A 13,552-nucleotide genomic window follows, 5' to 3' on the forward strand; every position below is an offset into this window, starting at 1 on the left:
TACCCTTTCCAAATAAACATGAAAGCGGCTGTTAAAAATATTTTTTTATGGATAAAAACACATTCTTTCAAACAGTTAGGTTTCCAGTTAGTAGTGCAGAAGTGGAATTTTCTAAATATAGAATAAAATAAAATAAAATATGAAACAAAATCATGTTTAAAAGGCATTTTATTAATCTGAATAGAAAAACTTTATTCAAGAAAAACTGCAAATATGAATTTTGTTGTTGGTTTAGTTGACAGTCTTCTTATGGCCACCACCACCCATCTATTCTGGCTCATGCTGTACTTAATACGATGACAGCATCTAAAGAGGGGGAAAAAACAAGATATTTAATTTTTAAAAAATGCTGCATTTTAGCCCATGTACAAAAAAATCTTGTTATTGCACATCAGGGCAAGATGCGTTTTCTTTGATAGTCTGACTTGAAATATTGCATAGCCATCTGATGAAAGAACAAAGCTGTTGTGTTTACGAAGATGACAATGAGGTTCAATTAAGATCATCTACAGTGCATTCAGAAATCATACACCTTTCACTTTCAATTTTATGTTGTTGCATGATACTGTAATTGTTTAGATATTTTTACAAAGTAAAAACAGAATTTTAGAAACTTTTGCAAATTTATGAAAAAAGAAAACATATCATATTTACATTATACATATTCAGACCCTTTGAAACAACATCTGCAATTTAGCTCAGTTGCCTCCAATTTCTCTTGAGGTTGCAGAGATGTTTCTACACCTTAAAGCGTCCTGATGAACACAAAGATTTTTTAAGGAATGTCTGCAACCAAACTAACCAGAAGCACCATTGACTTACATAGTAGGATAAAAGAATACTATGGTAGTGAATGGTGCTTCTGATCGATTTGGTTACAAATGAATCCAATACTGAATGCTTAAGTGATATTAACTTTATATTTTCAACACGCCCAAATGAGATGCTTAACAAAGCAAACACTGACAGGTTGCTTTACGTGTGGGTCAAACAGCCTTTTGTGTAGTCCCTTACCAATGAAATCGAAGATGGACTTCAGAACTTCTGGACTGTCTGTGTAAGACTTTAAACTCGCTCAGACCAGCAAGGCATCTTGCTAGCAGACATCCCGTCCTGATCAAAAACTTTTGATTAGGAGATGTTCTAATCCTATTTTTAATATATGTTTTACAAACTTACCACAGGTGATCTGGCAAAGCGACTTATACAACATCTTCCCAAATCTCCTCTTCAGGCTCATCTTAGCGATCATTGATAAAGTTTGGAAAAAGAAAAACATATTTCATTTGTATAGAAATATAAATCTAATCTTTTGGTTAGAAATACAGAAAACTGTGGCCCAAGTACAACTTTTAAAGAAATGAAGAATGTTTAAATTTTTTGTCATAACACTATTCATTACCTTTTAAGGGGGAATGATTTAGGGATCTGGAAAGACACACTACTTCACCTCTCTGTATTTTATCACACGTCTTCAAATTGCATGTTGATCTGCCTACAATTTAAAACACATAATAAAATAAAAACAAGTCATAGCCCCTTTTAAAAAGAAAACATAAATTGTGAAATACAAAACACTGCATCTTAATTATTAGGATTAGTAGAATTTGATTTGGTTACAAAACAAATATTAAATGCATTGTAAGGTTTTAGGGGAGACGCTTCACAAAAAAGAAATGGTAAATTACGGATTTCTATTACAACATGGTATCTTGGTGGTGCATTACCAGGGTAGGTGGCAGCTCATTGACAATTAAAAAAATTATGATTAAACCCCCAAAATACATAAAGATAAGAACAAATAAATGATGTCAAATTCACCACCACAAAGACCCATTTTTTCTGTCAATATGAAGCCTCTATAAAACTTGAATCACCATCCACTCTGAACACTGGATTAACTTTTGTCTCTGTATACTGAAAACAAAGTGTTTGAAATATGTAGGCCTACATACTGTAGAAGGAATAGTGGCATACAAAAGAAATTAATTGCTGTGCTGAAAAGTAACCATTGTATCCTAAATTAGTTTCTTATATTTTCCTAATGACAATGATAAACCAGTCTTGAGAAACAAGTAGCAGGTGTTTTTAAAAAAACACTCTCAATTCTCACCTGTGAAGTTTCTTGTGTTTGTGTGTCATTCTGTTTCTGATCTGACAACCCTTGCTGTCTGTTTCTTGTTCAATCTTGACAAAATATAAAAAAGTAAAATTAGTGCAATATTGGAAGAGAATTCTATAATGACTTTATCAGAACATGAATACATACACTTGCATACTGCATTTAAGTAAATATTGTAGAATAGCAGGGTTAACACAACATTACTTGATCCAGATGTAGTGGCTGTTGATGCATGAAAATCTCAGCATTGACAAGATCATCCTCACTTTTCTAATTTGAAGGGCTCTGATAACGAAGACATTAAAAAAGAGTTATAAAAATATACTAAAAACAAGAGCATATTTGTCTAGATAACCAATATTTTCTATTTCCATTAAAACTTGCTAACTATTCAACAAGTAAGCAAAATTACACCGTTACAATGTATTTCAATTCGAATAGAACATGCAAACTTACACGACATGATATTTTCGTACAAAGGAGTTAACTTAAGTGTTTCATGCCGCTTAAAATCATGGATACTGCGCGAATGACCGCAGGTGCGATCATAAGCGTAACATGTAACTTTGACTGATTGCCATGGAAACATGAGGGTCACGTCGACTATCTTGTCCCTTTTAATTTTATAACTGCATTTATACCCCGTCGAGAAAACCTCAGCATGATTAATATTGGATTCGACGCCCATGTTATCACGTCATCAATAAGTTTGGATTAATGTCATTAACACGAACTGCTATACCCGTTATTGCGAATTCGTGAGCCATAAAACACCAACATCTCATCTAAGTGTTAACACTTTGTCAGTCATATGAATTTGAGAAACTAATAGTCCATGGGCCCAGGCCAAAATTTTCACTAATCGGTACCACCCAAGGTGGCAAATTCTAGTTTGATTTTTGTTTTAAGTCCATATCTCTAGATGATATTTCAACATGATAACCTTTTGTAAGTGGTAGCTTTGTCACAGAAATCAGCCTTCAATGACACTAACTATTGAGCCAAATAATTAAGTCATTTTACTTTATTTGAACAGAACCTGTCATACAAAGAAAAAAAAATAATTCTACATTGTTCATGAACTTATTTGGTCATTGCAAACTGTTTCTGTTTATTCATCATCGTCATCATCATATGAAGAGGTTCGTTGCAAAACAAGATAACTCCATTTTTAACATTTTTGTCAAAACATGTTTATTATTATGTTATCATGTTATTATTTTGTTTTATGGTGCTATTTAGCTGTATTTTTTAAGTCATGAAGGTTTAAATCAAAACAAACCAAATGCAGTTGAAGTGATATTAATTGGAATGCACAACCAAAAAACGAGATTTCTGAAAAATAAAAAAACGGAGTTATCTCGTTTTGCAACGAAACTCTACATTTTCAACCAGTTTCATGACATCAGAATCCTCCTCCCTCTAATTGCTGCAGGGTTGTAGCTTGCACATTTCTGTGCACTTAAATTTATTGACAAGACAGGAACAGTCAGGAAGCTTGCAGGTCCGTGAACACTTGCAGGCCATAGGCTCCAGAACAGCCATTGGTGCTGGTGGTCACCGCATCCAGTCTAACATTAGCATACCTGTACAAATAAGTGGGAGATATTTCTCAGTGAGGTGTCCAAATGTCTAGAAATGAACTATGCATATTTATTCTATTTTATTATTAGTTATAGGAAAATGTAATTATTGTATCCTGTAGAAAGGAGGCATGATCAGTATCAATCATCTGTATAATTCTCCTGCATTGTAAATGGGAAGAACCATCTCTACTGCTTCAATGCTTCTCTTCTTGGTTTTGGGGATGCAAGGCAAAGCTCTGGTCTCAGGAGGATGATCAGCAGTAGGCTTTGTTTGCACAGCAATTCCATTCACTCTATGTGATGTCCCTTCACCACTGATTGTCTCCTCAAGTCTCTCTATATTGTCCCATCCCATGCCAATGTTGTGAACAGACCAGGCTTGATGTTTCGTGGTAGTGGGATGGCATCTCCACTTGTTGCTTGCTTCTGAAGGCAAAGGGCTGTGTCATTTTTTTTCTACCTGAGAATATGCTTGTGTTACACCACATTCTGCCATTTCTGTCACCAGTTTAGAGGTCAGGTCTGTGAATGGTACCACTGTAGGATGTTTAACCAGTCCTTCCATAATGTATGCAAAAACTTTATAAAGGGCCGGCCATTCTTTCTGCTGCTTCATAATGACATTCTGCTTTGTCCAAGTTAATTTCACCTTTGTCTATGTCTGTATTTGGATCATTTGTGTACACCCTGTAGCGGGATCTGTGATAATGACCTACACCCGCTCCATCTCTGCATCTCCACACACTCATCAATCTTTTCTTGTATAAAACAGGTATCAAATGAAAAAGTGTGGATACTTCACAGTGACACAAGTATCTTGCTTGTAGAACTAAGATGGTCTGAGTAATCTTGATTTGAAAATGTATCAAATTAAACAAAGTTGCAATCATTGGTAATTTCTTCACTCATTTAAACACAGCTGAGTCATACTGAATAAGTCGCAAAGTGCTAGTAGGCTACAAGGGTAACACACATCAAAATAAACAGTAGGACTCGCCTTTTCGTGATTACATGGGTTACATGTACAATGAAGTATAGTGGAGTTATCTGAAACTTTTGAAATTAGCACCAGTCGTTGTTATTGGATAATATACAATTTTCATATACAGTACATACTACATACATATTTTTTCAAATTGCTAGGTCATGGATTGTCCCACCCTCATGGTTCTGATATCACCAGTTTACAGACAGTCTTGTCTATCCATATCTGAAATGATATCCCCCCACACCAATATCTTTTGAGATAAGATTTACAAATATAACAATTTAAAAGATTCCTTTATTAATATGAAGCTTAATATAAAACTTATACAACCAATATCATGTCAAATTATGTCAGATCTGGACACCCCTGACTGTCCTGAAAAAATTAACATACAGCATGTATGGCTACCTCTTACATTAGACCTGCTGTGCAGATACTGTAGGACTATACTGGCAAAAATAATGATTGTCCCAAAAGATTAGTAAAGCTACTCATTTAAAATGGTTATCATGTTTCAAAGTACTTATATGGACTCTACAAACAAACTGGTACCAAATATATTTTGCCACCTTAGGTGGTACCACATTCTGGCTTGGCCCATGGACTATAAGCAGCTTACACTGACCGCACCGCACTCGAGCTGCTCCTCCTTACAAAAGGCTGATAGGTGTCTGTGGCGCCTGTAAGACCTCTCGGATACAAGTTACGCTGACTGAACTACGAAATCAACACTTTTCACCGAAGTTGTCCAAAAAAGCGCTTACATTTATAACTAGTTGCTTTTCTGAAGCAAAAACAACCAAGTGGTTAAGTTGATAAAACACACCTCATATTAATTTATTAATATTCATAATAACGAAGTCCAATTTCGGCGGGAACATCCGTGGACTAGCAAATTAACTACTATAACGAATACATTCGCAACTAACAGAAAAAAACCCGATTTGGCATCGTGCTTTTTTTGTCATACGACTTTGTATATGTGAATAAAATAACGTTATGCGTTTACATTGACTTATATTTCCTTACCTCTTCTTTCTCTGAAGCATTTTCTCGTGTGATACGCAAGATCTCGAAGACAGCCGTTAAAACAGTCCAGTCTCGTGTAATCTCGCGAGATTACGTCGCTACCTGTATATTCAATTATTTGTTAAATTTTTTTTATAATGTCATCAATTTTATAAAATGAGTTTTTAATTTTTTTTCTGAATGATTCACATATTATAAAACATTATTTTATTGTCTCTCTGCAACCATTTACTTCACTGTTGTTTCAACGTTGTTTCAACGTTGAATCAACGTTGAACAAACAACTGACGTTATTTCAACCAAATTTCAACGTTGATTTTTAAGCATTTTATTAACCTTTTTCAACCGTTTACCATTCACCGTTGTTTCAACGTTGTTTCAACGTTGAACAAACAACTGACCTAATTTCAACCAAATTTCAACGTTGAAGGTCGGTCATATGCCCGCTGGGTTGGAACAGTGGAATACAGTTTTTAGGTTACCGAAATGGAGACACCATTATGCATAACAAAGACATCTCAAACAATGGCATATTTGCTTTAAAAATGTCATAATTGAACGAATGACACGAATATGTCATAAACATGCATAAAACCTTCTTTGTATTCATCATGACATGTGTCATGTCATAAATAATTATGAAGGTTTTATGTCAGTCTTATCCCTTCAAGTAAAGTGTTGGAAACGTTTGTGTATATTGAACCGTTCAATTTGAACGTCTCGTTACAACCTAGTGTTTAGAAACCGTCGCAGTTAATTACTTTTTCATTTTGGTCAAAAAGTGTCTGCTAAATGCATAACTTAATTACAATACACTAAACGCAAGTGAAGAAACGTAAGTTACCTTTGCCAGTACAATGCTGTTTGTGAGCTTGTTACTGTAAGGTCTCTTTTCTTTCGCCTTATTTTTTTGCGTTGCTTTATTCATTTTCACAATACACTAAACGCAAGTGAAGAAACGTAAGTTACCTTTGCCAGTACAATGCTGTTTGTGAGCTTGTTCCTGTAAGGTCTCTTTTCTTTCGCCTTATTTTTTTGCGTTGCTTTATTCATTTTCTTTATCGTATTTGTAGATCGTCTCCGAAATAATAAATTAAAAGAGGTCTGGAAGTCGCGTCTCTGTGAAGTTGCCCCTGGCAACTGATAGCGTCACTTACCATCATGGCCGACCGGCGCAGACCCCGCCCAAATCGGCACGTGACTCCTCACTCTCAATAAATGTAGGTCCGATAAATAAAGCCCCTGACTATAAAACGCAAGTTTTACATTTAAAGGCAGGGTATCTGCTTTTGAAAAACTTTAGCCTACTAGCACTGAAATCATGATCCCACTGTCCATTTAAATCGCCATCCAAAGTCACACTTCCACCTATGGAGCTAGAATTAAATTATAGATAAGTGTAATTTAATAAAACTGAATATTGCCGTATTTGTAATATTTACAAATTCAGTTTTTCAAGATAAATAAAAAAAATTATACAACAAAATTCAGTATTCTAAAATGCAACACGCAGAAAGTCAGATAATTCAGAAATAGATCAGAGGTCACACTTCCAGTTTCCACAGGGAAAAGTAGAGGATCTATGGCTGTTTCTCAATTCCAAGAACGCAAAAAACAGACTTGCGTTCTCGTGGAGATCGGTCTTGCCAGGCGACATTGGAAGAACGAACTTAGAACGTCGCGAGAACACAGAATGCACTTGTGAGAATTTAGATGTTTGCGATCTTCCTGTTAGTCACCTGACCTCCTCAGATTCAACATCGGAACATTCATAAAGTGACAAACATACCATTATCTGCATTTTAACATTCCCAGAAAACACACAACGTTCCCCTAACATTCCCTTATTGTTCCCATTTGGTTATTTTTTTGGAACACTACAGTGTTTTGGTTTTAATGGTAAAAGCTAATGGTTCCTATCGGTATTTTAATGGAAACCATTAGAATTTTCTGTAATGGTTTTATTGTTTTTTTCAGCCAATTTATTCTCAATACATTCTCAGCGAATCTCACAGCCAAATCAGAAGCGCAATAGTAAGTTTCTTAAATTAAAATTTTGTTCACTTGCTACACCTACACGAAACCCTGTATTGTCTTGTATGTATGGGTTGATTTGTTGTTGTTATCAGTTGTGGAATCCAATCATAAATAGATACACATTTGAGGTATTTTTTTCTTGCTTTATTATGTAATTCTGTTTTATGCTACTTTACACATTTACTATTCTTATTAGTTACCAACTCCACTTGGTATGAAATATATTTTGTACATATTAATCCCCTATATCCCGCTACAAACATTATAATCTTATGGATGATGCATTGCTCTCCCAGCAAAAACAAAACGTTTTTACAACGTTTCACAACGTTGTATTTTGGTTGTAATTAGGTAATGTTGCAGCACAACGTTAAACGTTTAAAAACGTTTTAAAAACGACACTCTAAATTAAAAAAACAATGTAACCAAAAAAGGACGTTTTTAATATGTTGTAAAAGCACCTAAATAGTACGTTTTTTTAGGTAGTAAAAAAACGTAAATATCACGTCTGTTTACTACGAAAACAAAACCAGACCAAAATAAACCATTTTTGAGACGTTATATATAGGTGTTAAATAGCTGCTCAAATCTTTTCTCTCCAGTACAGCAGGAGGCGATGCAGCTCTTTAGTCCGCAGATAAACTCATTAAAGAAAGAAAGAAAGAAAGAGCGCGCGCGTGTGTGTGATGTGTTTGTGGATCCGGTGTTTTTCTCTCTTGCGTGTTTCATTGAATGTAGACAGAGTCTTGTCTCTCCTTTTTTTTAGTGTTGAGGCGTTGATGATGAGATGTGCTGCGCTGTAAATCAGTATGAACTGATCGGTCCATGCTGGATATATTGATGATTTCATCACAGAAATCTCTCAGCTGAGGTGGCGTTACTGGGGACAAAGCGGAGATTTAGCAATGAATCGAAAGGTTTGTACAGCTTAAACATCATTTACCTGAATCAGACAACATCAAATCATTTCTAATCTTACTGTCTGTGTGTGTTGTGTTGTCAGGATGTGGATTGTTGTGAATCTTCAGTGTATGTGACTGATGATGGGAGTCTGGATTCAGTGTGGATGAGCAGAGATCAGAGCCGCACACCACAACCACTGCTGGACTCTAAACTCTCTGAAGAGAAATCCAGACACACACAGGACTCCGATCTCAGTCTGACTTTACTCTGTTATACTGAGTCAAAGCCCACAGACACTCAGGACACTACAGTGTGTGACAGTAAACAGAGCTTACAGGAGCATCAAACCTCCACAGAGTCTCTGGATTCTGTCTGTAATGCTGGAGAACAGCAGCAGATCCTGCAGACCAAACTGAAGATGTGTTCAGTTAAACTCATCGACTGCACAAACCTCATGATGAAGATTAAAACTGAACCCACAGAAATCAAAACTGAACCCACAGAAATCAAAACTGAACCCACAGAAGAGGAAGATCATACTGAGGAATATGATGATTTTATTCCATCAGGTATGTCTCCTTAATTATTGTTGTGTTTTAACGGTCATGTGAGCACCTGTTTTGGGTTTTCAGTCACAAATTAACTAATTAAAACACCAAAAAGTGTAAGTAAAATGTGAAAGGAGTTTAGGATATCTTTAAAACTTATTAAGGAATAGGCATGTAGGCTTAAAGGGTTAGTTCACCCCAAAATCACTTACTCCTGTGTCGTCCTTAACCCCCAAGTGCTCCGATTGTTTTCAGAACACATTTTTGGATATTTTTGATTAAATTCGGGAGGCTTCTGTCTGTCCACAAGTTTGTTTCACAATCCTTTCCTCATAATAAAGGACATCGCCAAAAAGGTCCATCAATCGTTCAATAATAATATTATTATTTACTTTTTTAGAGAAACCAAACAAACTATTTTTTTATAATTTGTTCTCCTCCCTGGTTGTTCATGAGCAGACTACTACACGTCACCTGCTGACGTAGTTGGCAATCTTTTTTTTTTTTATCCACTTTTTTTATTGAAGCCATTATGCAAATATTGTCAACCCTAATCGTCAAACAAACCTGAAGCACTTTAATTAGCTGCTTCATGTGTGTTTGATTAGGGTTGGAGCTAAACTCTACAGGGACACTGGCCCTCCAGGAGCAGGATTGGTGACCCCTGCTTTAAGCATTTTCCCATTATCGGAAATTGGTTTTGTAATATTGGTTTGACCGATAAATGCCGACATCTTGTGGCCGTTTTGAGATTTGTGCGCTGGACGCCATTTCACCACTGAGGAGAGGAGACAACAACAAAAGCATGCGCAGCAAATATGACGGCGGAGTGACGCAACTTCATTAAAAGGACTTTGAGTAATAGCAGTGTTTCCCCTACCATTATATAAGGGCTCCTACACTGTAAAAAACAACCTATAGATTAGAATTTACTCAATAAAATTGTTGTAACAATTTGCACTCACTTTGTTTGAGTAAATTATATCCTATATATTTGAGTAAAGAGTACCTTAATTTAATTACTATGATAAGCTTAAAAAAATAGGTAAGGGACTAGCTAATTTTTTTCATAACTAATTACTTATAAAAATGAATAACATTAACCCTTTTGGTATTAAGCAATAGATCTACTAAATTATTAATAATGATTAGCCATTAAGAAACATTACATATTACTTATTCAGAGAGGGTTGAATAAGAAAATAGTCATACACAAGATTGCATAAATTGCTTGCTTTATTGACCAAATAACATTCTGTAAACATTTAATAAATGGATCCTTTCTAAAATAAAACTTAATATATTAACAGATAAATGCAAGAAAACTTTAACAGTAATTATAGCACCGTCAAATAGCCCTCAAGTAATGTTATTTATTTTATTTCTACCATGGCATGTCTTTTTTGTCTGTGTTTGCACGTTTAAAATTATCCAATTGAGTGCGCACATTTATATTTTACTGTTCGGCTAAATTCACTGCACGTGCGCTCTGTCATGTTGCATGCAGCCACGCCTCATAACTGAAAAGGTGACAGTGTTTTCAAAGTCCGTTCCTCCGTATAGTTTCTTTTTTGCGTAAACATCAACAGTCATGGATGTTACTGACAGAGAAGACGAAAGGTTAGCATTAATGTTTCCCACACACGCCTGCATTCTCTCCCTCTCTATCATGCTGTACAGTAGCTTTATGCCCGCTCCACGCACGTGTTTTGTAGTAACTCTGTGTAACAGTAACAGTGTATGCTGTCATATTTCTGAATTTGCACCGAATTGTCTGCGCTATTAGGCTACGCTACGTTACCAGGGCTTGACATTAACACCCGCCAAATGCGGGTAGATTTCGGCTGTGGCGGGTAAGACAGCCAATCCCACTAGCCACTTTGGCTGGTTGAATATATTTTCTAAATTTCAGTTTTCTTAAAAGTTATGTGAAATTATAAACAATGCGCAAGGACACTGGAAAACTACAACTCCCATGAGCACTCCCTGCGCCCAGCACAATGTACAGCCTTGTTTATGCTCGCCGTGTCCGCACGAGCGCGTTGGTGCGCGCGGCAAAAATGACGTCAACGCTGAGTGGGCGGTCGTGCGCGTTGGGTGCGCGAGACCCCATTTCGCTTGGTGCTGTGCACGGCATTTTTTTTTTACTTTCCGCGCGGCTCTGCATCAAAAAATGACCGAACTCGAGGCGATTCTGTCCGAGCGTTCTGTTCAGTTCTCATATTTATATATATCAAACTCTAATGTTAAAAGCACCAGGGTTGTTCCAGCGGACGACGACTTCTATACTCTTCATTGTGTTTGTTTTTGACTTTATTGCTCGCGTCGTGCCCTGGTGGTTCAAAAAATAGTGCAACAGCGAGCGCATCAACTATAAACGCCTCGTCCGTTTGGTGAGACGCGCTGCACTGTTAATAAATAAATTTAAAGTTAATCTATTTATGCCTTTCTAGCATGTTTTTCACACATCTAAATATATATGATATGATCTATACTGATATTAACAGCTAATGTAGTCTTAACTTGGGTGGGTCAGTCTGCATTTGAAAGTCAATCTGCATCTAATGGCGCTTTTCCATTGCATAGTACCCCACGGTTTAGTTTAGTTTGGGTCGGGTCAGCTCACCTCACTTTGGCTTGGTTAGCTTTTCCATCGAGTTTAGTATCACTTCGGAGTGGGAGGGATTATAGGCGTGTCGTTATATTTACGCTGCCTACTGCTGTGACATCATACACGTGAGAGCGTTGTTGTACATTCCCATACATTCATTTATTTCTCAGTCTGCCACAAAATTAAAATTGGCCACCACATAGATGTTTGCACATCGTGTTTATCACTACCTCTGTCTCACATGACAGTTTCTGTTCAAACACCCGACCCGTGGTGTCAGTCGACGGCGCTCCGCTGAGCCTCATTCAAGTTGCATTTAAGCATAAATAATGCGGGCGTGCACGTCGCGAATGTGCCGCCACAAACTGTAAGTCTGGAAAAAACTGTTATGGTGTCCCGGATTCTCAACCTGCGGATGTTTTTCATCGCTAAAAGGGTGTTTGGAAACTTATAGCAGAACACAGATAACAACATGTTTGCTTGAGACAGCGCAAGCTAGCAGTAAGCTAAAGCTAATATTTACATTATAGCGATGACGTGACGATTCTCTCAGACCAATCAGTGATCTACAGTGTTTTCGCGTCACGTTTGGTATCAGCTCGGGTCGCTTGGAACCCCAACCGAGGTGGTACGAAAAAAAGTATCGGGTACTACGTACTGCACCCAATGGAAAAGCTCCTAAAAGTAAGCTGACCCGACCCAAACTAAACTAAACCGTGGGGTACTATGCAATGGAAAAGCGCCATAAACGTGTCAACTTAAACATAAATATGAACAATGGATTGATTGCAAAGTTAAACCATTACAGTAGAAACAGTTTTACTGCTGCTTTTAAAGTAATAATGTTACTTTACACCGCGATGCTGAGCTACAGTGAAATGAAAGAAATGACAGATGCATTAACTGGACGCGCCAGCGCCTCACTAAACGCCTCATTGGCATTTATATATGTGTAACTTCGGCCATTCTTAGTGGTGTGACTGGGACACTAACTCTGCTTGTCATCATAATCAGATTGTGATGTTTATTCCTGCTTTCTTAAAATTTTTTATTTTTTTATTTTATTATACCTTTATTTAATCAGGGAATAAAATCACATTGAGATAAATATCTAATTTACAAGTGAGCCCTGGCCAAGGTAGCAGCACACAATAGACAACATAAAAACAGATTTAGTACATAGAACAATATTCCCAACAATAAATAAGATTAAGAACAAGTGCAGACAGTTTGGAATGTTCGGTTAAGATACAGCTTAAACTCATTCATAGAGATAAATACACTCAATTTCAATGATCTTTGGATCTCATTCCAAGCAGTTGATGCACTATAAGTAAAAGCAGTTTTTCCAAACTCCGTCTTCATTAAAGGAACATTTAAAAGAAAACATTTACTTGAACGCAGATTATACCCTTGACTACTGACAGTTAGTAGACTATTCATGTAAATAGGAAGCTGGCCAACTATGGCCTTATACACAAATATAAGCCAATGCTTGTATCTTCTCAAGTGAAGCGAAGGCAAACTAACCATTTCATACAATACACAGTGATGAGTATAATGATTGGTACGAGTTATAAATCTCGTAACCTTAACCTAGACAACAAATGTTTTACATGTAGCTTAAATGATAAATCCTCTTCCAACACAAAACCTAGATATTTGTAAGAGGAAACTAGCTCTATAGAGTTACTTTGTAGAGTATAAAGAGATGGCAGAGAAGATACA

General features: G+C 36.5%; 1 protein-coding gene and 1 long non-coding RNA gene across 2 annotated transcripts in view; one reads left to right on the forward strand and one right to left on the reverse strand.

Moving 5' to 3' along the window:
* The window catches only part of LOC135771696 (uncharacterized), a 43,432-nt gene that overhangs the window by 17,460 nt on the left and 12,420 nt on the right, over positions 1–13,552 (forward strand). The gene's annotated exons all lie outside the window — the stretch shown is intronic.
* On the reverse strand, positions 1,207–6,176 carry LOC135771778 (uncharacterized). The gene is made up of 5 exons (XR_010543045.2): positions 5,726–6,176; positions 2,327–2,407; positions 2,114–2,187; positions 1,403–1,495; positions 1,207–1,240 (listed from the first exon to the last, which is right to left on the reverse strand). It is a non-coding gene; the product is annotated as an uncharacterized lncRNA (long non-coding RNA).

The sequence above is a fragment of the Paramisgurnus dabryanus genome, chromosome 8, assembly GCF_030506205.2.
Source record: "Paramisgurnus dabryanus chromosome 8, PD_genome_1.1, whole genome shotgun sequence".
Lineage (NCBI taxonomy): Eukaryota > Metazoa > Chordata > Actinopteri > Cypriniformes > Cobitidae > Paramisgurnus > Paramisgurnus dabryanus.